This window comes from Homarus americanus, unplaced genomic scaffold (assembly GCF_018991925.1).
Source record: "Homarus americanus isolate GMGI-L3 unplaced genomic scaffold, GMGI_Hamer_2.0 scaffold50400, whole genome shotgun sequence".
NCBI classification, from domain to species: Eukaryota; Metazoa; Arthropoda; class Malacostraca; order Decapoda; family Nephropidae; genus Homarus; species Homarus americanus.
This window is the reverse complement of record NW_024747660.1, coordinates 17,017-43,857: the sequence shown is the minus strand read 5'-3', so window position 1 is coordinate 43,857 and position 26,841 is coordinate 17,017. Positions and strand designations below refer to the sequence as shown.

General features: G+C 40.5%; 1 protein-coding gene across 2 annotated transcripts in view; it reads right to left on the bottom strand.

Moving 5' to 3' along the window:
- LOC121879825 overlaps positions 1–26,639 on the bottom strand; it is a 33,748-nt gene extending 7,109 nt beyond the window's left edge. The window contains exon 1 of one of the 2 annotated variants that reach the window (XM_042386622.1): positions 26,605–26,639. The gene's annotated coding sequence lies outside the window, so the exon portion shown is untranslated. Of the gene's footprint in view, positions 1–26,513 lie in introns of both variants that reach the window. The other variant, XM_042386621.1, reaches the window with a different exon arrangement.
- Between the last annotated feature and the right edge of the window lie 202 nt (positions 26,640–26,841).

Sequence of the window (26,841 nt, the reverse complement as noted above, 5' to 3'; positions counted from 1 at the left end):
ATATTATACGGCAGTTGTTTTTTTTCTAACCATGATTAAATTTTATTGTTATTGATTTTGTTTTTGGTGTTTAACAATGTCTTTTGTATTGTGGTGTGTTGTTGTAAGTGTTATTAGTGTTTTGTGTTATTGCAATTGGTGTTAATTTTATTCCTGTTATGGTTTTTGTTATTTTGTTTCGTAGTCATTGTTGTTGTAGTTGTTATTAATATACGTTGTTGTTGCAGCTTTTCTATTTATTTTTGTTTAATTGTTTTATGTCGTGTATTTGTTGTTAAAATTCTTACTTGTTGCTGTTTTTCTTGTTAGTGTTTTTGTGTAATTCAGATTAATGTCTGTGTTTGGCTATTGTTGTAATAATTGTTAATGTTTTTATTGCTGTTGTTTTGGTAATTGTTTTTAAGCGTTTATCTCTTTTATATTAGATTTTAGTGTTTTTTGTTGTAGTTGTTATTTTGTTTTGTGAGCGTTATTGTAATTATTGTTATTTGTTTTAGTATTGTAGTCATTGTAGTTATTGTTAAAGATTAGGTTTAAGTGTATTGTTGCTGTAAATGTTGCTGTGTTGATTAATGTTGTCAGTGATGTATTTGTGAAAGCTTTTATTGTTATTTTTATCAATATTTTGCCTTTGTAAGCATTTAAGTTCTTGTTGTTTTGTTTGTGTTGTTGATAAAGTTGTTGGTGTTGTAGTTATCGTGGTTGTTATTGTCGCTGTAGGTAATTGCTCTATGCATTATTCTCCTTACCAATAACATCCTCAGAAACTCGATGTGAGAAGTCTATGGTATATCTTCCTATATGAGATAAATCGTCCTAACATCACCATAATCCTTTTAAGAAAGTTTTAAAATTATTAAATCCATCTTATGATAGTACAGGTAGAAAAGTACAGGTAAGAAAAACTGATTAGGTAAACAGAGGGAAGAAAGTACAGTTGGTGGAATTACGACTATGCAGGGCGGTCAGCTGCACCCCACGCGGTTTCCCCCGGCCTTGCTGGATCGTACACAGAGGAAAGCTAGTAATTTTCTCCCCAAGAAGCATCAGTGTAGAGCAGGGTCGCGAGCACCGCCTTGGACCCATCTGCTAATGACTGTAACCATTCATTCCACTACATCTAATTATAGACAGTAATTATAATGAAACGTCAAAGTTATTATTATAATTTACTACAATAACGTGTAAGTGTGTTTGCTTATGTTTGTGTTTCAATGCATGTTTGTTTGTGATGTAATTGTATATGACTGTGTGTGTGTGTGTGTGTGTGTGTGTGTGTGCTGAGAATAAAGCCAACTTCCCTCCCCCGTACTGTACATACCATAGAAAATTCTCAGCACGTCAGGAACTTAAAAATCACCGAGTTTCATTCATGTCAACCCGGTCACAGGAGCCATAATAGTGTTTTTGATACAATAGATATGATTGAAGCTGTGCTGTAGCCTTGATAAACTAATGGTACAGTAAGTTTTTTTAGTTTGGTAAGAGTTGAATAGGTTTAGTGGGAGTAATGATCTGGTAATGGTGGTGATAGTCTTCATGGTAGTGATATTGATAAGTTGAATTTTGTTTACCACTTAACCTCCTCAGTGCTGGAAATTTTCTCTAAGCTGATGAAAAATCCTAGGTTTCAAGAACACTCAACGGGTTATTGTGAAAGGGTGTTTTAATACATTCTAATAATAATATGGCACCTCTAATCTAATATGGTGGTGGTTTTGATAGTTTTATGTAATAATGAGGAACTAATGTGACAGGTTTTAATGGTAGTCATGGTGTGATACGGTAGAAATGATAAGGTTGGTACTACCTATAATCTAGAATGGTGGTGTTTTGGTAGATGAGATTATAGTCTGTAATAAAATTATCTCGACCGCTCCATCTCAAAGGGGAAAATAATGGAGCCATCTTTATGTGGCTTCACCATAAAAAAAAAAATTGGTGGATGATTGATAGAATAATGGTGTTATTATGGTGAGTCATGACGGATCAATCCCGTGTTTATGGTGCTATCATGGTGGATCTAAGGAAGGAACACGCAATGAACCTGGACTTGTGGTGGTGTGGAGTGGCAGTGCAATAGTGAAATTATCATGCGTTTATGACAGATGCATGACGATCATAGGAGAATCATAGCAGACTTATGGTGGTAAGGAGGAGCACGTGGAGGTACAGCGTGGTGACTGATCTGGATAATAAGTGGTGTTGTACTATCTGGCGTCCATGCCGTGTGTCTGTGTGTTGTGTTAATATATGAGTTAGTGTACAGTAAGTGTGTCCTTATGTAAGTGTGCATGTATTGTATACATCAGGTGTTCAATATATAAATGAATGTATATAATTTTGTTTATGAGACAGTTGCACGTCCAGGTGTGCATCTCTGTCTGTCTTTCTGTCATCATAATGTGGAAAGCATCTAGAAGTGTAAGTAACAAGAGTGCAGAGGTCTTATTGCAACTATATCTTGCGCTAGTCAGGCCGCACCTCGATAATGAGGTTCAGTTCTGGTGCCCTTATTATAGAATGGCTATCAATTCACTGAAGTCGGAGCGGCGAAGAATGACGAAAATGATTCCGGGACTTAGAAACCTTCCATATCAAGATAGATTAAAGAAGCTAAACTTGCCTTCCCTAGAACTACGAAGAGTGCGGGGAGATATGATAGAAGTATTTAAGTGGGTGAAAGGAATCAATAAAGGGGATATAGATAAAGTTCTTATAATATCCGAGCAGGATAGGACTCGTAGCAACGGATTTAAGTTGGATAAATTTAGGTTCAGGAGGGAGATAGGAAGGAAATGGTTCACAAATAGGGTGGTAGACGAGTGGAACAAGCTCAGCAACTTTGTAGTAAGTGCTGGGACGCTGTAAAGTTTTAAAAGGGGGCTAGATAGATTCATGAATGATAGAGAGTGGTAGTAACTCTCGACAGAAGCTGCCAACCGGCCTATTGCAGACTCCTTATTTTCTTATGTTCTTATCAAAGGATTTCCCCGAGTACTAACCAAACATCCGCTTAACATCATAATGCAATTAACTGGCACAAAGTACCCCGCTCTCCTACACTAACATAAACACAGGTTAATAATCCGGCGCAACTATTTAAACTAGTGGTGTTAATGACCTTTCAAAAACCACAAGTGATAACCACACACTGTTATCTTAGTTAACCACCTACACTCTGTTAACACAAGAAACCACACACTATAGCACAATATGAACACCATACTGTTAACATCGCTAATTATCTAATAATTCCAAGCACTATGAAGCATTATCATCCTTCTTGTAAAAACCCGATCTAATCATTTCATCGAACAATGAGTAACCCCAGAGTGTCGTAAGCGTGGTGAGGGAGAGGGGGTAACAGTCATCCTTCCCTTATGGCGTCCAAGGCAGAGATGATGTGTCTTTGAGAATTAGTGAAATAAAAACAATTAACTCTCCTCAGCCGCTATAAGTTGGTAACATCTCATTCTTAGTTGCTGTAACCATTGGAAACCCTTCAGTAGCTGCCTTATACCTACAATTTCAGTCCCGGTAAACATTTTCGAGATTTATTACTGCATTGTGGCAATAAGAACATTATCTTTTATTGCAGTAGTCAGCCCAGACGTGCCTTACCTTAGATGATGGATGTTTATCGCACGTGTGGGGTGTAATTTCAATGTACGGCCAATAGCAATGCATAATCAGTTCATAATCACTCTTATATTCTCAACATTGTACTGTGCAGGTTTTATTCGTGCAGTGTTCCTGTACACGACTAATGTTTTATATAATCATAGTTACTGTTAGTTGCAGGGAGGTGAAGTGTGCGTTAGTTTACCTGTCCAACTTACGATCCCAGAATATCTGGTCAACACAGCCTCAAAGGCATTTTCCAAGAACTGCTACCGCTAGTGTTTGATTATACTGCTAGGTGGAAGTACCTGTCTTGTGCACCCATATGAAGTATCTGACCAGAGTACCTGTTCAGGATCCTTTCTTAGAAGACGCGGAGCACCTGGCCATAGGACCCGCCTGAGGACCTGTCCCCAGAGAACATCTGCTTCAGTAATGACAAAAATACTGAGTTTAACTTTCTCCGGTACGGGTCAAGAGAACTCAAGATTCTCAGAGTACAACCACAGGAGTATGGACTTGTATATTTTGTATCTGCTGTGCTGTGAAGACCTGTGCTGCCCGAGAAAATTATAAAGAAAGTCCCGGGAATAATTTGATGTGCAAAATAAGGTAAAATTCATGCACTGATAATTATTATTATTTGACTAGCTTAGTATGTTAAAACTGCCATAGAATGTTGCAGTGTTGGTCAAGGCTGCAGCCTCCATTTATTTGGGCTCGTCTCCGGCCCATAGTGGATGAATCCTTGTTTTTTTTTAAATCTTAAGGTCTCTCTGTACCCTTTTGAGCAGTCAGGCACCCATTGACACCAGGAAGGGTAGGATGGGCGTTCACCGTTAACCTCCTACCCACGATAACATTGTCCAGACCAACGCTCTCCCCCAAGACCTTGAAACTTAGAACCGGTTCTCTGACCATCCAGTCACGAACCCCTGCTTATACGATATGTGGCATTGACAAGAGCTCGTCACAGAAGGATGTACCCTAGAGGCAGCGAGAGAGGAGTTATGATAGAGGGAGGATGCTCGAGGGAGAGTGAGAGACTCCACCAAAAGTTAATCTAAAAACAGATCTTAAATTCTTTTCATATTTCAGTTGCCAGAAATCGTCTTGAACATCGAACTAGTATAATAATCGGTAAATTTTACTGACCCAGCCGTTCTTTTAATTTAGCGAAGGTCCCGCTGGACCCCCATGTAAAGCTGAGACTTTTCCTCTATTTCTCTTTAAGACAGAGAGGCAACACTGGCTAGTGACCCTAAGAGTATCTACTGTCACATCTTGATATATTTATTACTTATTTTAAAGTGGCTTCCACAACACACCGAGACTTTGGTATTTGTTTTTGCGAGTGAAGGAGATACAGTGAGTCAACCTGAGACGTTAGTCAGCTGGTGCACAAGTTTGGATTTACGACCACAAGTAACCACAACTATTTCATTATATTTGTTTTCCTCGCTGGTTGACAGATATATACTAATGTAACTTATGTTATGTAAGGCTATAGGTATACAGTCCTCAGTAACTTACAGTATGTAAGGTTATAGGTATTCAGTCCTCAGTAACGTACTGCCAGATTCTTCACATACTGGTATAAATAATATTAACATCAATTATCACTGCTTTGAGGTGTGATACTGACCTTTCTTAGTTTAATATTTTTAGAGAGGCAGAAAATGAGGTGATGATCTTCACGCCCAGCAGGAGTGGTACTGATAACCCAGCGATGTGTTGAATGTATCAGAGAACTGTGTCTGTTAACATGAAGCATGACACTTGGCCTGCTTCTGTACTGTGGCCAGGACAACATTATGTAGCGTGGGACACCACCAGCTACTTCTGTGTTGGCCTCAGACATATTCCAGCGGTTAGTGCACATGTTGGTGATCCATTAGAAATAACATATAATTAAGTTTATTTAACGTTTGTAAGAGCAGTAAAAGTTACCTTATATTCAAAGTAGTGGGAGGTGACCTGAACGGCTGGTGACGAGTACTGGTGCGTTCGCGCATGCGTTGCACTCTGTGAGTCGCCGTCCAGAAGGGACTCCTGGCCCCACTTCCCACTCTACCTGGGTAGGCTAGAAATTATGGTTTCTGACTGTACTGTACATATGTGGCATTCGTGTGTGTACTGTAGCAAAATCATTTAAACCGAAAATAATTAAGATTTTTCTATTGAGCACTAAGAAATTATGAAATTAAAAAATAATAATTCGCCTACTTTAATTATCCTGTTTGTGTTTGAAGATAAGAACATATCAAAATTATGAGTCTGAAGACGAATAACACCTAGTGACCCGTAGTGACCTCCCACACAGTTTTCGAAGTTGACCTCTACTTGAATATGATTCAGCAGATCCTCAATGAAATTGGTGTGGAGGTCACTTTTTATTTCTTGGGTAGAACAAACTTTTTAAAGCCACTTTATTAATTCTGCTTCCAGACTATAACGCCGAAAGGAAAACCACGGAAAATAGATTCTTGCCAGAATGAGTACCAGTTATGGTGCAGGTAAAAGGGTAAAGAAGAGGTATCAGCTCAGAAGCGCAGCAACTCTTACTCATCTCCGGTGATGCTTCACAGATCAAGTATACCAAAACACTGTGTTTATCATGGGTAATTTTCCTGATGATAGACTGGCCAATGAGGCATGTAAGAAATAAAATGTTGACCGTGACCGTGGCCTGTCCAATGCTGTACTTAAAAACATTCAAGTCAGAATCATAAACTCTGATCTAGAAGAACTGAGAAATGCAGAGAGACCTGGCAGTTGTAGCATTAGTAAATATGACAAATTTTGTGACGAGAGGTACCGGTATGACCAGCATAAGGACAGAACCAGACAATGTGATGTAGTCGTGGCCAGAATTAGGCTAGGATACAGACACATCTGGCAAGTTAGTAACGCTGTACCCATACCGGAACACTCAGCCTGTAAACTTTGTGATGAACCTTTAAAGCATACACTTGAACACTATATTATTGAATGTGATACTGTTAAAGACTTCAGGCCACCTGGCTTATTGTATCATGAACTTTGTAATTACTACATTGAATCGGGGATGCTTGAGGACATTCTTGCTGTTTATCCCAAATTTGCTAGCCCACACTGATTAGTCTTCAATTAGAATATGACGTCCAATGTATATGAACCACTGTCTTGCATGGCAGTGAACAGTGACATCACTCACATGAATCTGACCTATATATATATATATATATATATTTACTGTAAATGAATATGATGTATTTCTTTGTGTATGAACCTCTGTCCTGCGTGGCAGTGAGAAGTGATACCACCCTCAGTGTGTCAAGACCTGACTGAATTACTCAGAATAGGCAAACTGTACTCCAAACTTTGTCAATAAATTTGTTAAACTAAAGAAACTGGGAGGCAAAGAGAGGTGGTGGGTGGCCGCCGGCTGGGGAAACCCGCCACACCGACACTGATCACCGGACGCGCCAGAGAAATTACTGAGGGAATTCTTGAGCTCCAAGACAGAGGTCACATAGTACTATGGCTGGACCGTCTACTACTGCTGCAGCGCCTCGCACGTCTCTCCACCCGTTGACTTTCACTTTTCAAATAAACGACAGTGGAAGTACTAGGCTGACAGCTGTCCTCCATCACGCTTGCCTGTATACAGTGGGTGTGTGTGTGTGTGTGTGTGTGTGTTGCCTCTGTCTTATGGGATACATTATATGTTTATTATACCTTTAAGCTGAATAATACTGCAGTTGATTAATCAAGGAAGTACTTTAAAAAGTACAATAAGACTTGAATCATTAGTCAGGCGTCTGTACAGTGTGTACCCGAGACAAAACCTGATGATCATCAGTAACTGCAGATGAACTTGTTGATGTGAGTGAACTGGACAGGTAAGAATGACAGGCCAGGGACGGACGACCACCGTTGACACATGAGGTCATTTTTCACACAGTATTTTATAATGATAGTATCCTTATGTGTCCTAGTAACTTTCCTGACATAAGAATCCGAAACTATACAGCCTTCTCAGGGACCATTATCGGCTTGATAAAATTGTTACTTTAATATTTCTAGCACTTTTGTACAACTTTATCCTTGGGACACTTGGTGACTGAAAGAAAAATTTACTGATATTTTTTTGGTCAATTAATGCAAGAAGCATCATAAAACAGCACTGAAGTTACGAAAACATTGAGACGCAAGCTTGGAGCCACCATGACCAGCCACCAGTGTGTTACTTCACAGCAACAGGGAAGGTGTCGTCACTACAGTAAACAAGGCCACATAGTGAGCCTCTGTACGTCACTTCCCGATATTTTCGAAACACCTTCACTGATACAGGGTTACGTACGACACAAGGAGGAGTATGGAACTCTCTACAGATATGAGCTGTTGAAAATTAGACTTTGAGTTTATGTACTCGAATACGCTGGATAGCTTCCAACATAGGTTGGATGCTTATATGAGCAATAGGGGTTGGGTATAAACGGGACTGCCCAGTATGGGTCAATAGGCCCGCTGCAGTTTCCTCCATTCTTATGTTCTTATGTACTGAAACTTCCTAACTAAAGAGAATCTGTCTACCTCTTCCTTTTATCGCTTTCACAAGAATAATAACTAAACGGACGGTTAAGACACAACAACATGGACGATTACATAACATCCCAGGGTTCTTGAACTGCTGGAGAATGTGACGAGCAGCCCATTGACGGTCTTGGTGTAAGGGTTGTTACTATTGAGTTACTCTTCCTCACTGTAAACACTCCCTAACCTCTTCCAGGTATTCTACAGGACCTTATTCACGTCTCACATATACAAAAAGCGACTATTATTTCACGCGGTAATGCACAATTTTAAACGAAAGTCTATCTGGACGGATTATTGGTATGATCGTCCACTATAAATTTTTTTCGACTTTATAGAAATTATTGGTTTGGTTTGATTGAAATTTTCTACAGATATTTCTCGGGTGGCCTTCTTTCTCCTCCAAGTTGTACACTAAAGCAACATTTTCTTAATAATAACGAGCTCTGGTGGAGAGTGACAGATGTTGGCAAAACATTCTGACGGTAACTGCATTATACAGTGCAAATGAGCGTTAAGAAAAAAAATATATTTTTTTTTGTGTTGCTGTTATCTGTTGATGTTCCTGCAATGTAAGTAGAGCCTGCCTAATTGATAAGACGCAGATAATAAAGAATATCTTTATGATATTCTGGAACATTAAAGTGAATTTTCTCACTGGAAGGCTATAGACGTAAGCAGAATGCATGAAAAGTTTAGTGTATAAAAGTGTACACATTTTTATAATACTGTTAATGGAAGAAACTGTGTGGAGTGAGAGCCATCCAGTGGTAGGTTAGGGAGGTCGGAGTGAGCCTGATGCTTTTGGCGGCAAGTAGTGGGAGTATCTTAGTGTACGGCCGGGGATGATATGATGAGGATGATGATTATGATGAGTGCGCTATTGACTTGGCGAAGATGGTGCTGTTAAACGAGGAGAGGTCTTAACCCTTTAGACGACAGATGTTTCAGCTGAATAAAATTATCTGGCTTTAGTCACAATAAAATCCTAGATGCGCCGTGAGTAAGGTGGAGTATTATGGAATGAATACGAGTAAGTGTGGGTGAACGGCTGATGTGAGTAGGTGGAAAGTTGTAGAAAGTACAGATGGTCGAGGCTAGTGCAGGTAGCCGAAGAAGGGTTGAGGGGAGGGTAGGTGGGGTCTTGGGGATGGTTCATGTGGTTCTGTCATCGGAAGGTCACTTGTCTTGTGGTGAAGGTGAGTGGAAGTGTCAGTCAACTCTAACCTTCCAATGATTAAGACAAAAAAATACTCATATTACGATAAGTAAAATAACAAATGGAATAAAGGAACTTAACTTTATACACTCTATTAACTTTATATATTACTTATATATACACCAGTTAAGTTTTTTTTCTTGTTCTTTCGTTAGTCAGTCTATCAGTCTGTCGCTCTGTTTGTCTGTCATATATACACACACACACACACACACACACACATATATATATATATATATATATATATATATATATATATATATATATATATATATATATATATATATATATATATATATATATATATATATATATATGCAAGTAAATCATTGTAGTTTGCGCTTGATCCAGGTATAGAATCTAATCTCATTAAACATACCAAAGCAGTCAACATGAATTTGAGTAACGGTATGAACAAACTGGACAATTTTGTAATTTAGAGGATTTGTAACCAGATGAGAAGGTTGGGTCACTAGGGTGTGTCATAGGAGGGAAGATCAGCTAAAACTAATGGCCCATCACTTTTTTGGTAGATTTTAGTGCATATAAACAGAAAATAATTTCAGTTTCAATATTTTGCAACCTTTTGCTAGGTAAATTTTAGCGTGAAATTTATCGAAAATCTAACGTACAGCTGCAATAGTGCATTACAATTAAATAGTGAACATTGCTTTCTGACTTCATTCTTTAACAACCCAACTAACAATATTTTTTCTGTTTCAGATTCTGATGCATTTATAAGTTGATAATATTTGCGATGGCTGCTTGTGTCAGGACGAGGAACCAAAAATCCAGCCATCTCAGTCACTATCTTGGATCTGGGAGAGAGCTCCTGAAGTCGGAGTTGCCTACATTGAGAGATGCTTTGAGATACGGTGTTTTAATCAGACAAATCAGTGAAAAGAACCAAAGAACTTACACAAACAAAGACATTGCCAGTGATATGACCAAAGCTGTCTTGGCACAGTACACTCTGGCTAACGCTCAGTTCAAACCTCAGTCATAACAAATCCCGAGAAGATTGGTGAGAGACTGCTAGCCAGTTGGGAAAAGAGCAAAGAGATATCTCTTGGGAGAGGAAAACTTTGCAGTTAAGGACAGCTTTGCCAAGCAACTGGACCAGTTATTTGACATAATTACTTTACAGAGAACTTGTTGAACCTGTGCAGGTTGGATGCGATCGTGACTGTAAATCCGAGGCCCACATCTCCTGTATTTGCAAAGCGTGAACTTTGAAGATTCCTGTGATCGAACTGGCATTTGTCAAGCACAAGAGAGAGGCCCCAGCAGTATAGGGAGCTCTCATGATTTCTAGCCAAAGATATTCCGGTTCAGAGGCAGAGGCTTCTGAGAGACAGAAGAGGGAGAGAGAAAGAAAGGTTGCCGAGGAAAGAGAGGCTTGAGGCCCAGGGTGAGGTAAAGGCCGATGATTCAGGTCATTTGATTCAGAGTTTAATGACTTCCCCATGGCTGATCCGAGTGCTGACCGGGAGAATGGTGACACGTCCTAACCCAGAAAATAATGATCTAAACCTTCCAGGCATAAAAGATTCGAAATAGGGAAAGATATCCCGAGCATAGCTCTGCGGCTGGCTTGTGCAACTACACTGGTCTCAGAGAAACTGCAGAGATAGCAACAGCTGCCTGATTGACGGTGGTTTTGATAACACCTGATGATGTTCACTATTTATTAGATCATAACAAAGTAGAGCTCAGGGAGAAACTTGTCAGTAACCTAGAAGAGGAGTTTGATAAGGGGATAAAAGTAGATGTTGTTTGTCTTTGATGGGAGAAGGGATGACACTAAAGTGTTCATGAAAGTTGGAGATTCTGACAAGTTGTTCCCTGCCATGGTGAGAAGGAGAACACTACTCCTGCTACATATTCAGGCTTGGGAGGGAGAATATTTTGTGGCATTTCCTCAGAGAAAGAATGACATCAGGGAAACCAGCTGAGAATAGTGGCAGATAACATTGAACTGGCTCAGAGGCCATGGGGCCAAATTTCCTAGGCCATTTGGAGGACGGCACCAGCACGAACACAAGGGTGGCAAGGGGTCATGCAGTGGATAAGAGTAGCGGAAGATTAGGAGGAAGCTGAGATGCTGGATTGTTTGTGACCTCCACACCAACGAGTTGCCACTCGAACATCTGATCCAGGAGCTGGATGGCAAGACTCTTTCAAACAACAGATGGTCTGGTCCTCTTGGCAAGATGCTTGGACTCTGCCACTGAGTTAGAAAATAAATCGAGCTGAAAAATCACAGTTGGCCCTCCACTCGTTGAGCTTGCACATACTGTCATTGACGACCTGAGTACTGACCAGTACTATGGTTACATGATTTGCAGTGCTTATGAAACTGGAATTGTACTGATAGACTTGCTTACCTGCAGGTAAGATTATTCTACATTTAAGGTACATCTGGCAAACTCTAAGGTTCTGCAGAATTTGGGTCATATAAACTGAAAGGGAACCAGCTTCACAACCTGAGACTTGGCCAATCAATTCATCGTGAGTGTCTACTTGCCAAATTGGTTCAACACCAGATCAGAAGTCATCGTTCTCCGAAGGTCCGAGGCATGTTCTCTTCCAAGCGACTCCCAGTCAGCCAAGGAAGGTTGTTCAGATTATGGGTGACTGTGGGGAATCTTCCTGAGGCGTACTCATCCCGAGGCCAGTTCTGCAGACAATGCTCTGCAATGGGATGAGGAGGAGAGAAAGTGGCAGTCAAAAGATCTGGATATATGAGACTTATATGAGAGGATCTGGGCATGACGAATCAGTTGGTGACGATTCCTTCAAGGGTCAGGAAGACTCCTGAAGTCAATCTAGGTGCCAGACCCTCACTGATCTCATGAATCTGGATAACATCAGGCTGGCAGTGAGCCCCACTCTTACCTGCAGCCTCACCAATGTGTTCAAGTCAGAGCTTTTCCTGGACAACCCCGTACATGTCCTGCTGGCCCTCGCACACCAGAGTATAAGAGCTGCATTGTGTACGAAAAGCAGAAGGCTGATGCGTGGCCTGGCCAGGAGAGGAAGGCTACATCCGAGCTCAGGTGTGGTCAGCAGGAGGTGATGGTAGAAACAGAAGCAAGAAAAGACATATTCCTCATGGTGTGCAGCAACACACGAGATTAAAACCAATGAAGTAAAACCGGTTTGTATTTGATGATTTTGTTTTCCTAAAAGGAATATTAAATTTAATAAATGTGTCAAGATCATTCGTTTCACTATTCTGGATCATTTTCATCCTAATAAATTAACCTGATACATTTACTTTACTTTTAAATATAAGCTAACAGTAGTGTTGGTAAAAGGGTGGGAATACTGAATTTTCATAAGATTTCCAAGGTTAAAATTTGCCACAGCAAAATGCAGCTTTTCTAAATCTGAAGATATCACATGATTCTGCACATAGAACTATATCATTAATACCATGGGCCGATTTTCAAAAAAAAAAATTCGCCTCCATTATGACACACCCTATTGGGTCACCTTACCCTCTGACCTGACTACCGACCGTTGCGGGGCTTTTTAATGATTAGTAGGGTCATTACATAAGAACATAAGAACATAAGAAAATAAGGAGTCTGCAATAGGCCGGTAGGCCTGTGCATGGCAGCTCCTGTCGAGAGTTACTACCACTCTCTATCATCCATGAATCTATCTAGCCTCCTTTTGAAACTTTCCAGAGTTCCAGCACTTACAACAAAGTTGCTAAGCTTGTTCCACTCGTCCACCACCCTATTTGTGAACCAATTTCATCCTATCTCCCTCCTAAACCTAAACTTATCCAACGAATCCGTTGCTCGAGTCCTATCCTGCTCGGATATTATAAGAACTTTATCTATATCCTTTATTGATTCCTTTCACCCACTTAAATACATCTATCATATCTCCCGCACTCTTCGTCTTTCTAGGGGTATAAGTTAAGTTTCTTTGCCTATCCTGATATGGAAGGTTCTAAATCCGGAATCATTTTTGTCATTCTTCGCTGCACCGACTCTAGTGAATTTATATCCATTCTATAATAGGGGAAATGAACTGCATAATCGGTGTGGCCTGACTAGTGTAAAGATATAGTTGCAATAAGACCTCTGCACTCTTGTTACTTACACTTCTAAATATAAACCAATTCTCTGTTTGCTTTATTTCGAACATTAACGCACTGTTTTCTAGGCCGTAGGTCCGAAGTAACCCTAGGTCTCTTTCACAAGTCGACTTCTCTAGGTTGATGTTGTTAAGGCTGTATACATTATAAGTATTTGTTCTTCCAATATTAAGTACGCTGCACTTGCTGGTGTTGAATTTCATTTGCCATTTTCACACCACCCCTTCAGTTTATTTAGATCCTCCTGTAATGCATTTGCATCCTGCCTGAATTAATTTGCCGCCCTATTTTGGTGTCATCCGCAAAATTGCTTATGTCACTGCTGATCCCAGTATCTAGATCGTTTATGTAGATTATGAACAAGAGTCGGCCTAGTACTGACCCTGGGGAACCCCACTGGTTACACGGCCCCACTCAGATTTAACACCATCTACGCTGACCCTCTGCGTTCTATCGGTGACATGATTTTATCCAATTTAAACTTTTCCCTCGATACCATCAAGCCTTAATTTTCTCAGAAGCCTCTGATGCGGTACTCTGTCAAATGCTTTGCTAAAGTCTAAGTAAATAACATCGTAATTTTTGTCATTATCTACTACCTCGAAGACTTTCCTAAAAAACTTTAGCAGATTTGTCAGACAAGATTTTCCCTTTGTAAACCCATGTTGAGAGTCGTAGATTAATTTGCTTTTCTCTAGTTGCGATCGGATGCTATCTGCTATAATTGATTCAAGAAATTTCCCCACTACTGACGGTAATTTGACGCTGATGCTCTGTCTCCCTTTTTGAATATGGGTACTACATTTGCCTGTTCCAGGTCTTGGCACAACTCAGTGTCTAATGATTTTGTAAATAAGTTTACGAGGGTCCGCTAATCTGTTCCTACTCTTTCAAGACTCGAGGAAAATTTCATCCGGCCCGGATTTTGTTTTTCTTTAGTTTATTTATCTTTTCAAGAACATCCTCTTTTCTGATAGTGATATTCTTTAATTTCTCTTCTTCCTTTCCCTTAAATATCAGTTCTACCTCTGGAATTTCATCGCAAATTTCTTCTGTGACTTGATAAGTAGCTATTCAATGCTTTGCTTATTTCTACACCCATTTATCACTTCTCCCTCCCTGACTATAGGCCTAATACTGACCATTGTGGACCTGATCTCACCCTCCTCTGTATATATTCACCTTGTTTTGTACTTCTCCTTAGTCTGTACTCCTGAAGATGTAATTACATGAAGCCTTAGAACTTCGTGTTTTCTTCTTTTACTTGTGGTTATGAGCATATACAGTATATATATATATATATATATATATATATATATATATATATATATATATATATATATATATATATATATATATATATATAAAAAGTATCTGACTCATTATCTATTAGGAATGTCACTCTACCACACTGTCACTCCTCCACACTGTCACACATCCACACTGTCACTTAACACTATTGCTCCTCTACACTGTCACTCCCCACCCTCCACACTGTCCTCCCTCCACACTGTCCCTCCTCCAAACTCTCACTCAACACACTGTCACTCCTCCACACTGTCCTCCTCCCACAGTGTCACTCCTCCACACTGTCACTCCTCTACACTGTTACTCCTTCACACTATCACTCCTCCCACATTGTCACTCCTCCACACTGTCGCTCCTCTACACTGTCACTCCTCCCACACTCTCCTCCTCCACATTGTCACTCCTCCACTGTCCTCCTCCTAAACTGTCACTCCTCCACACTGTCCTCCTCCCACATTGTCCTCCTCCAAACTGTCACTCATCACTGTCACTCTCCACCTGTCCTCCTCCACACTGTCCTCCTAACTCCCACAATGTCCTCCTCTAGACTGCCATTCCTCCACTATCAATCCTCTACACTGTCCTCCTAACTCCACTGTCACTCTCCCACACTGTCCTCCTCTACCTCTCCTCCCTAACTCCACACTGTCCTCCTCTAGACTGTCACTCCCTCCACTGTCACTTAACACTGTCACTCCCTCTACACTGCCACTCCTCCACACTGTCCACTCTCCTACACTGTCCTTCCTCTCACTCTTCCCTGTCACTCCTCCCCACCTGTCACTCTTCCATTGTCCTCCTCCACACCCTCCCACACTATCCTCCACACTGTCACTCCTCCCACACTGTCCTCCATTTGTCCTCCTCCCACACTGTCACTATACTGTCCCTCCCCGCACTGCTCCCACACTGTCCTCCTCCACACTGTCACTCCTCTAGACTACCCTCCTCCACACTGTCACTCCTCCACACTGTCCTCCTCAACACTGTCACTCCCTAACTCCACACTGTCCTCCTCCACACTGTCCTCCTCCACACTGTCACTCCTCTACACTGTCCTCCCTAACTCCACACACTGTCCCTAACACTGTCCTCTCCACTGTCACTCATCTGCCTCTCCCTGTCCTCCCTTTACCTGTCACTCCTCCCTGTCCTCCTCCACATTGTCCTCCTCCACACTATCCTCCCACCTGTCCTCAACACTGTCCTCCCCTCACACTGTCACTCCTCCACACTGTCCTCCATATTGTCACTCCTCCCACACTGTCCTCCATATTGTCACCCTCCACACTGTCCCTCCACAGTCACTCAATACTGTCGCTGCTCTCCACTGTCACTACTCCACACTGTCACTCCTCCACAGTCACTCCTGCACACTGTCACTTCTGCACATTGTCACTCCTGCACACTGTCACCTCTAGACTGTCACCTCTAGACTGTCACTCCCTAGACTGTCACCTCCTCCACCGTCACTGAACACTGTCACCTCCACACTGTCGCTCCTCTACACTGTCACCTCCACACTGCCCACCCTCCACATTGTCACTCCTCCACACTGTCACCCTCCACACTAGCTCCTCTACACTGTCATCTCCACACTGTCACCCCTACACTGTCACCCCACACTGTCACTTCCACACTCACCCTAACCCACACTGTCACCCTCTAGACTGTCACCTCCACACTGTCACTCCAACACTGTCACTCCTCCACACTGTCACTTCTACACTGCCACCTCCACACTGTCACCTCTACACTGTCCCTCCCACACTGTCACCCTTTACACTGTCACCTCCACACTCTCACTCGTCCACATTGTCACCTCCACACTATCACTCCACACTGTCACCCAACACTGACATCTCTACACCTGTCACTCCTCCACTGTCACCCATATTTAATCCTCCACACGTCACTCCATATTGTCACCCTCCACACTGTCCCCAATACTGTCACCCACACTGTCACCTCCACACTGTCACACCATCCACACTGTCGCTCCACTGTCACTCAACACTTCCACTCCTCCCACACTGTCACTTCTCCACACTGTCATTCCTCTGCACTGTTACTCCCCCACACTGTCAATCCTCCACACTGTCACTCCTCCACACTGTCACTCCACTGTCAATCCTCCACACTGTCACTCCACTGTCAATCCTTCACACTGTCACTCTCCACTGTCACTCCACACTATCACTCCACACTGTTACTCCTCCACACTGTTAATCCTCTACACTGTTACTCCTCCACACTGTCACTCCACACTGTTACTCCTCCACATTGTCACTCCTCCACATCGTCCCTCAAGTAATGGTTTTCTGAGCAGTATTATATACAGGAGGTCAAATATGTGGGGTTAACTTTAGTGTTTATGACAACTGTGATGGTAGAGGAGAAAGAAAAAAATATAGGTTAAATATCAATTGTTTTTGATTAGCTTTAAATATATTGTAAAAAAGGAACTATATTAACATGATGAAATCGTTGGGAAGATATTACATAATATTACTCGTTGGTAAGAGAGCGGTCAACACCAGGGCCGTGTGTTACAGGAGAGCGTTGGGGATTGTTCAATAATGGTTGACCCTCTTGTAACGAGGATGACCGTCCTTAGGGCCACCTAGGCGTGAATTTGTTTAAGGTGTAGAAGCTGTCGCCAACACAACAGCCACACCCTGAGTTAACGAGCTGCATGGCCCAGTGTCAAGAAATAGTCCGAGAAAACCGGACAACTCTCCAACTGCATCGGCTAACCAGGCACCGAACATGATCCGCAATTCGATTAACATCCAGGTCCCCAGTTAATGCTGGGTAGACAGAGGCAAATGGCGTAAAGAAACTTGCCCATAATCTCACCCCGCCGGATCGAATCCGGTCCGTTTCGCTTGCACAGGTTGCCGCAATGGGGAGGAGAGGGGATTAGTTACTGATATCAACACACGGGAAGAAGTGCGCTAAGGTGCAAGAGTCACAAGAGAGATATTAGGAATTTATAGCTTATGATATATTGGGGTTGATAAGGACATCTAGAAAACTTTTGGAGTGGTGACTTTGATCACCTGCCACAGAATTTCGTTGATTTATTGTCTCTGGCAGCACATCTAGCTAACATGGGTGACTTAGGTTATATTTACTTTGATATGGAACCACATAGTTATATCTCAGTGGATGTGGGATATTGTACATTCTGCAAATGTTTGAATGTTGGAAATGTTGTGGACTTCAGGAGACAGCAACACTCCATACTAAGTCGTTGATCACCTGGCGCCATCACGAAATAAAAAATAAAATATGCAGAATTTTTTTTGTCACTAGATGAAGCGTGGCAAGAGACGCCCTGCAGTAGTGACCTCTGTAGATGACACGAAACCAGTTCCTTCTCCTCTGTGTAACCCATCTTTCCGAGCGTCGCATTTTATATTCAGGATGAACAGAAATATCATATCATACAATACTCAATGAAATTGTAAGTTAACAGAAGGATCGTTAATGGTATCGTTGTTCATCTTGGGAAAAAAAATCCTGCATTTTCGCGTGTGTCTTTGCCATTGGCTGTAGGTCACTTTGAACACTGGCTGGCCCGGTCTACTGTCTGCGCCTGCTGGAGAAAACCTCATTCAGTGACTAAACAGATCATGATGTTGTGTACGGTTACTGAACTCTAATTATTATAACAAAAACAGTAGACTGTTCGGTTTGACACTGACTAACACTAAGAGGAACTGAACCCACACACTTAACACCTTCACTGGCAGTAAAAGTAAATATCCTTAAATGATAAGAAATTACCTGAAATTTCTGTTTTGTAAAGGGATTGACGTCTTGTGCAGATCATTCATTATAAATTCATTATCATCTATAGAGAGAGTTTGTCCTGCCGTCGCTTAAAACCATAAATTTTGTTCACATCTTACGGTAGACAGAACAAGTTACAACAGATTATAACGAAAATTAAATGACTTAGGTACCCAGCTCCATATCATGAGGTAAAGGGGCCTATTTTACCTGTTGTTTCTGTGCATTACATCAACATAAAGTTCTTACTGCCTTATGCTGGGCCGAGTTTGTTGAAGATCTCCATAATATATCATACTATTCGTTCATCTCTACAAAATCACCAACAAATACAGTATAAGAAACTGACTAAAAGTGTGATTTCTTATGTATAGTATCTACAGTATATATTTTTCCTCCACTCCTTCTTTTATCGTGGGTGAGAAAGATCAAGAAAAACAAACTCGTTAAAAAAAAAGTAAAAAAGTGTGGAAAACGTCGGGAAGGAGCAGAAACACTCCACACACACACACACACACACACACACACACACACACACACACATTCCATAAGGTAATAATCCACAGTATGTTGAAGTTGAAGGAAGGCGGGAAACATACGGCATGACTGGCTCAAAGTGACCACAACACACTACAGTAGGTCCGCCAGCAGACTGTGAGAGGTCTGGGTTGGCATGTTGTGTGAGTGCTAATAATATTGTCAACCGTATAGTCTCTGTCACCACGGCGAGCTGTAAAGTAAGGCTACAAAGATCTAGGTGTGTGTGTGTGGAGTGTTTTTGCTTGTTTCAGCTCCTTCCCGACTGTTTTCTGTGAAAAGTGAAAGGAAAGGGAGTATTTGAAACCACATGCGTCATTAGTGAGTGAAGCACACACTCGACACCAGTGAATGGCTCACCACCTACAAAGGAATGTTAATAGCATCATATGCATAATTTCTAAGTTTTTTTTTTCAAGTCGTTACAAAGATTACAAATGCCAGTCATGCTCCAATATGTTGACAAATTATTGCCGTAGAGAAGAACAAGCTATAATTTATGCACATTATGTTTAATAACTGTCCAGGGGCAGTATTATCATAATTGCAACTGCATGAGACTTGAATATATAAACTTTTAAGAGTGCAGCTGAACATAATCAATCTGGGTTTGTTGGAAATATCTATTAGCGACTGCAAGACGGTTCACGTGATATGTTGTGTATGGTCAATATTTATGAATAAAAATGTACAAACATAAGACAGTGAAACAGGTAAGCTGCCCCTCCCTCCTCCCCCACATAACACACCACTCACCAAAACGACAGACTCGTCACCACCTTCCATGAGGGTGTTTACTCCACATAACTGAGTCTTAACTTCTGAAACGAAATGTTAACTTATGAAACTAAATCTTAAAAAATCTTAATTTCTCGATCTGAATTTCATTTTCTGGAACTGAAAACAAACTGAACTGTTCCCTTACTCGAAATCTCCTTATATATATACGTAAGTAACATTTGATGCATCAAAATAACGTGAAGTATAATCAGGTCAACGCAGGTAAGATTATAGAATAAATATTTTCTTAGTGGGATCCTCGCTATTAATCTTTTATCTCCTGTGAATTATCGGTCAATTTAGCGAAATATGAAAGATGAAAGAAAAGAACGTGACACTCACAAGATCACGATGGGATATGGGAGGATGGAACGAGGGAGTCATCAGTGGAACACCTGGATGTAAGTCACCTGATAAAGTAGACACACCTCCAGTTATCATCGAGACGTGAACTTTTTCAAGGTTTCAATTCGTGCTGAGTTGCGCCAGCAGCTCTATATAATGCTCCATTACACACACTCTCTCATTTACTAATAGAACCAAAATAATCGATCACTACTGATGATAAAAATACACAGGTTACCAAACAAGAAACAAATTTTAACATGTAGAAAAAAAATTACCGCTGGACATAAACAAACGATGCACATTGTACACAGAAGTAAATAATCGCATGCAATTATATCTTGCTAACATGTGTTGTTTAACGTCCTCAGGTGGATGTTAAGAAAGTAATATGAATCACTGATTTCGTAACTTATCCACAACATAACAGCTGTGTGACAAGAATTGTGTTATAGAACAATAGTCAACATCACACGTGCTCACCTCCTCTACTGCTGTACCTCCTAACTACACCAAAACATTGCCCTTCTTCCCTCAATCATTAAACCTTTTCCTACCTGCCTTCACCCTCTCTACCTCAACAACCTCCCCTCCACCACCATCTGTCAGCCTGACTAACTCTTCCCTTTCTCCTCCCCGCCGTCACCGTGTCTTCCCTCCTCCATCACGTCCTCCCGCCTCAAGCCACTCGCTCGACACCTCATAATAATTTTTATTTGTCTGCCTTTGGCGAAGATTGCTGTAGGTTAATATCCAAAAATAAACAAAATCAGAAATAAAAAGTTACTGTTGATCTAGTCTACTAAAGGTATTACTTTCATAAGAACATAAGAACATAAGAAAATAAGGGGTCTGCAATAGGTCGGTTGGCCTGTGCATGGCAGCTCCTGTCGAGAGTTACTACCACTCTCTATCATCCATGAATCTATCTAGCCTCCTTTTGAAACTTTCCAGAGTTCCAGCACTTACTACAAAGTTGCTAAGCTTGTTCCACTCGTCCACCACCCGATTTGTGAACCAGTTTCTTCCTTTCTCCCTCCTAAACCTAAACTTATCCAACTTGAATCCGTTGCTTCGAGTCCTATCCTGCTCGGATATTATAAGAACTTTAATCTATATCCCCTTTATTGATTCCTTTCACCCACTTAAATACTTCTATCATATTTCCGATAGTTCTTCAGTTAGGTTAGGTTAGGTTAGGTTAGGTCCCTCCCCTCCCCTCCTAAACGATGGCATTAGGACGAATTTAATTGAATATCTGTGTCATCAATGGATTTTTTTTTTGGAGTTTCGACAAAAGTAGAGCAGCATATCCTATTTACTTTGTGGAATGCAAAGTGTAAAATATAGATTTGTGGTCAGATCTAAACATTGACACTTACTCTATGTGAGATAACTTTCGGACAAACTTTGAAATAATACTGAAGACTGACACACCTGAATTATCACTATGTTCGAGGGAAAAAATATTTGGTTATAAAACAGCTTATAAACAGCAAGCATTTAGCTGTAATGGAATTATCAAGAATTATCAAATATTCAAGAATTATCAAAAAAGCAGATGCAAGAGGAAGGAGACTGAATTATTGCAGACTTCAAGCAATCAGTGTACCATCCTCATATCTGAGGGTTGGCGACCACAGCCTATTATCTTCAAATAAATCAACTTTACATACATAAGACATATATAAAACCCACATTTTAGAAATACTAATGATTTAACGAGAATGTGAGTGCATCATGTGGGTGATTTTATTAGTATTACCGTCTTTTTTTGAGGGGGGGGTCGAACAGGTTTGAGAACTCAACTAATCATGAAGATAAATGTAAAGAAAATACAAGTAGAAGATTTTAAGTTTTAACGTAACGTAACGTAACCTAACCTAACCTAACCTATCCTAACGTAGTAGTATGGTAGTGAGGAAACGACTCTAAGAGATGGATATTTATTCCGAAAGTTTCGTCACCAGACTGTAATAATAAAGCAATAAAATATCAAATTTGCGTCAGAATATAGAATGAGAGAAATTTGTGAGGGTAATGGGGATACCGCAAGACTGTGGCCATAAAGTCCAATGTCTGGCACAACATCCCCACAGGTGGTAATGACTCCCTGCTGCTCCCTTTTCCTTGACCTTTTCCATCACTTTCTTATACTGATGTTTACTCACACAAGCGCGTCCTCACATATAAACACATAGATCAACACGTTTATAGATACGCTCATAAGATAATTTTAAGACTTGACACAATTTCGATGAGGGCTTCCGCTTATAAAGTTAGCCCTTGTGTACGATGCCTTAACCCTAGTGATTGTAACATCATAATACTGAAGGGAAAGTTAATCGCATTCAAAGGGTTACGATATCATACCTAAAGGAGCTAAGATAATGCTTCTTAGATAACGACCCTTCACGTCATTACACCGGGTATTATTTCTCATATATTTGACACTAAACAGCTGTTGTCGTGTTGCTTCCATGTGATATATAATAATTTGGAAGGGTAGAAGGAAGTGGGAGGCAAAATGATTGACTGACCTCGAATTTAATAATCAGGATGTATAACTTCCATCTTCTGTTGTCACACACACACACACACACACACACACACACACACACACACACGATAATTCACTAAGGAACGACCTGTAAGTTAAACTTCTTCAAGAACGCTACCGACATAAGAACCTCACCCATAGGCTGCCCATTACCACATGTTGACTGTTTATACCTGTAACTGATCAAAACGCTTAGAACCACAACTAACCAAATATGTTTAGAACACTACTAAAGAAGAACATATATGAAAATAACTAATGACGATTGATGAATAAGGTAGGGAAGGACAAATCCATCAAGAGTCTGGTTCGTAGCTGATAAAGACGTTTAGAGTCCTAACACCAAGACTTTCCTTATCACATGGGATTCGTATAATGGATTCCAAGTGTTATCAAACATATCTACAGAAGTCATGTTACATTTAAAGTCATCTTGAAGTACTCGGTGGTTTCTCATCAGCTCCAGGAAGATGAACTCAATAATTATGGTATGACAGGATTAAAATACTATACTATTGGATTTCATTATTGGTGCATGAAAAAAAAATCGAGGTAATGTTGAAGTATTCTGGAGTGACTGGACCTACGACTATTGACAGGAGAAGAATAAAAAGTCACAAAGTACATTAAGCTAACTGTTAAAAGGGACAGAGAAGGACATGGGTCTGGCTCTGATATGTTAACAGTAAATTTAACTTATCAAGAAATCAAGTTTGCAAAGACAAAATCCTAACCTAACCTGATGATGGACATGCGCTAACTCTCACTCTCTTACTTAGCTACAAACAAACTTAAACATGTTCCTTCTACGTTTGAGAGTATTCCGATGCACTTTGGTATTATTGAAATATGAAAGACGTCCAAGCAATTGAAAAATATAGAAATACACATCGAGAAATTGGTACCTGAGATGAAAAACTTCAGATATGAATCTTGTCTAGGAAGGAAAAGCTGCCATTGAGGGTGAACTGCAGAATACGTCGAGATGTGATCGAGGTGTTGAAGATGACGTGAGGAAACCTGTTAATATCGAGGCCACAAAAATATGATACTAGATGGTAGATATTGAAGCTGTTTACGATATTCGCAACAACAAAGCTTAGACAGAGTGAACGTGTGAAACAGCTTACCTGAACAAGTGGTCACATCTCCGAACATAATGACATTAAAGCGATACCTGGACAAGCACTGGACAGATTATGTTATATACCAACACAGATTAAAATACTTATTGTTAAAGCCACTACATTATTCGTTGTGGTACTGACTGGTGCAGTACAAGATAATAAATAACCAAGAACATTATGACTAAGACAAACCACAAATGTCTATAGTAGCATTTTTTACCAATAAGCTTTACTGTTATATAAATTGATCCACGATGTTCGAAATAAAATAGTTTAACCTGGTGGAAGGCTAATTAGGAGAGGTAAACAGAAAACACAAAGGTATACATAATCTGCCCATTGTTATATTTGACCTTTGAACCCCATCGTGTACGTGTGATCCATGTTCGTGTGAAGTGTCATCAAAAATATGCGTTACTAGAGCAAGTGTTTACCTACACAGAGTCAGACGCCACAACTAAACAGTAGACGGAGGTGAAAGAGATGAAACTTAACTAAAAAATACGAATAAAAAAAAGTTTAGAAAGAGTTGCACATTTTGGCTAATTTTTATGATGGTGTCAATAGGTATACAGTACATCAGCCTATACACTGCGCGTGACACATTATCATCTAGAGAGGTCGACTTGTGAAAGAGACCTAGGGGTACTTGTAAGCCCGGACCTACGGCCTAGAAAACAGTGCGTCAATGTTCGAAATAAGGCAAACAGAGTATTGGGTTTTATATATAGAAGTGTAAGTAATAAGAGTGCAGAGGTCTTATTGCAACTATATCTTGCGCTAGTCAGGCCGCACCTCGATTATGCGGTTCAGTTCTGGTGCCCTTATTATAGAATGGATATCAATTCACTAGAGTCGGTGCAGCGAAGAATGACAAAACTGATTCCGGGACTTAGAAGCCTTCCATATCAGGATAGGCTAAAGAAACTTAACTTGCATTCCCTAGAAAGACGAAGAGTGCGGGGAGATATGATAGAATTATTTAAGTGGGTGAAAGGAATCAATAAAGGGGACATAGATAAAGTTCTTATAATATCCGAGCAGGATAGGACTCGGAGCAACGGATTCAAGTTGGATAAGTTTAGGTTTAGGAGGGAGATAGGAAGGAACTGGTTCACAAATAGGGTGGTGGACGAGTGGAACAAGCTTAGCAACTTTGTATTAAGTGCTGGGACGCTGGAAAGTTTTAAAAGGAGGCTAGATAGAGTCATGAGCGATATAGAGTGGTTGAAACTCTCGACAGGAGCGGCCAGGCACAGGCCAACCGGCTAATTGCAGACTCCTTATTTTCTTATGTTCTTAATTATAAGGTACAATATGTATCGTTCTAACCTCGTCAAGCTTTAAAAAATAATCTACTCTAATTTTGGTTAGGTTTTTTGGTTCGCTTATGTTAGAAAAACCAATAATTACCTTGGAATTAAATTTTGAATTAGTTTTCCTCGTTGTGCCGCTGCAGTAGTCACAATCTTCATGTTCTGTGTGTAGACCGTCTCTACTTAGTGTTATTGTCTTGGGTACAACAACATCGCGGGGAACACTGTAGGAAACCTTTCAGGCAGGTGAACCATTGTCCTGTGTCTCTTCCACAAAACAGAAACGTGTGCTTAAAACAGAGATTGATTCAACAAGTTTATACGAGGAGGAACAAAGACGTTAATATTAAGCCAAAAAACAATAAAAAGAAGAAGGAAGTGAGAAAAGGAAGAAAGTATGTAGAAACTGAAAGTTGTGATCCCTGAATGATAGGGTAGACGGTAATGACCACCAGATGGCCAGTACAGTGAGAGCGGGCCAGGTAGGACGCCGAGAACACCCCCACCCCCCCAACAGTAAAGTTTCATAAACAACGGGAAGTAACGGGTCTGTTTCCTGCAGTCAAACATTCCGATCATTTGGGAATACTTGATGATGGAGTACTGTATCAGGCCCAGTACGTACTACTGTAGTTGGTACAGTCACCACTTGAAGCTTTCTGTATCTATACTGTACACACCTGAATCTGCACGTTTCTGGGTTACTGATGATGTGCGGTTAATCTTTTATTATCGCTTTTATGTCTGTCAGTATTATAAATCACAGATGAATGATGTTAAACTGAAACGCTTATCAGAATTAACATTGAGTAATTCGTCGGTATCCCATGCTAAACCGTCCACTTGAGTAAATATTTTAAGCAATCTTAATATAAAAAAAGGAGAGAGAGAATCATATCTGGGAGGTGGTAGAGTATTGGTGCAAAGGTTCATAGTCAATAAGTCGTCTCTGGGGATCTCTTGTGCACGGAGGACATAAAGTCGAAACCCCTTATATTTGAGTAACTATTGAGAGCTGTCATTAATAGCAATTATTCGTATATCAGGAAAACTTAGATAATTATTAGAAATTCATAACTTTCAACATATTATCTGATAACACAACTCTTTGGCGATACTGTTGCACGACTGTTCATTACAAGGTATAAGTCCTGTGCGTTAGACAAGTTCTCGGTACCTGCAGGAACATATTTCTTGAGTGTCTCACCTGGAATATATACGAACTGGAAGAGACACAACTACAAACTTCCGCGCAGGTTGTCAACGTTTCCAGTAAGACATATTCTTGGGTTCCTCACCTGAAATGTACAAACTAGCAGCGACAGAACTAAACTGGGCCATTTCTTAGAGGCACGCCTTGTTTATAAGCTGGAGGGCGGAGCCAGAATTACCTGAGTTTCCACCTCTGTGAAAGTTTGCAATTATCTTGGCTATTATAATCTGCATGGTGAATATATAATTACATGAAATAGTCGATAGTAACCTTTTTCATTGAGTATAATATATGTGTTTAGTTAAATGAATCATTGTATTTG